Raw genomic sequence first — 977 nt, 5'->3', positions numbered from 1 at the left:
CCCGCGCCCCCCTCCCCCTCCACTCTCCAACTCTGCGTAGGAAAGAAACTTACAAAGAAAAGGTCACCTGGCCTGGGGCCAGCTTCAATTTGGAAGCTCCAGCTCCAGATCCGAGCGCTCCTATCCGAGTAGGGAAGGGAGGAGCAAGGCTCAACCCAATAGCTAAATCAAGGCACAGACAGAGACCCAATTCGCTCAATTTAAGCAGAAAATACATGTGTTTACATATCTATTTGGGAAAAGAGGAAGGGGAAGCAGCAGCAGAAGAAAGCAAAGAGCTGCTTTTTAGTCAAATGTGCCTTCGCTCCTGAGCCGTCTAGTTTCACTGCTAGAGCAATCTAGGTATTCAAAACCCTGGCACAGGTGCCCAGGGGGTGAGAGGCAGGGTGGGAGGAGGAGGCAGGCAGGAGGCAGAGTGCAGGCAGGTCCAGCCCAGGTAGAAAAAAGTTAGGTGAGAAAAGGGTGTGGTAATATATGGTCAAAATAAATAAACAAGCAAACAAAAGCAGCCACACTACCAGGTGGGAAAATTGCCCCTGTCCAAAGGACTCAGAGCGGGCAGTTTTTTCAGAAGCTGTGCTAAGCCCCCCAAAGTCATCACAAATATACCCAAAGTGCCTCAGGGAAACTTGTCTGATCTGGGGTCTGATCAAATCTGGTCATGCTCTCAAAATGTCTAAGGGACTGTGATTATCCACTGCCTGTCTTGGATGGATAAATGTAGAATGGACTATGTGTCCTTGTACACATGTTCACACATACACACTCACACACACATATGTCCATATGATGTGTGCACCCTCAAAGAATTTCTCTGGAAATCTCTCAAGCGATTTCAATACAGCAGTGATGAATAGACCTCTCTTCTTAAGCTCCATCCCCCTGCATTCACCCACCAGCCTCCCAAAATCTAAATGGAGGGATGAAGAGCTGGGGGGAGGGGGGGGGGCGGGTAGGTGACGAGGAGAGGGACACGA

This window comes from Myotis brandtii, unplaced genomic scaffold (assembly GCF_000412655.1).
Source record: "Myotis brandtii unplaced genomic scaffold, ASM41265v1 scaffold621, whole genome shotgun sequence".
In the NCBI taxonomy this organism is placed as follows: domain Eukaryota; kingdom Metazoa; phylum Chordata; class Mammalia; order Chiroptera; family Vespertilionidae; genus Myotis; species Myotis brandtii.
This window is presented reverse-complemented; position numbering follows the sequence as displayed.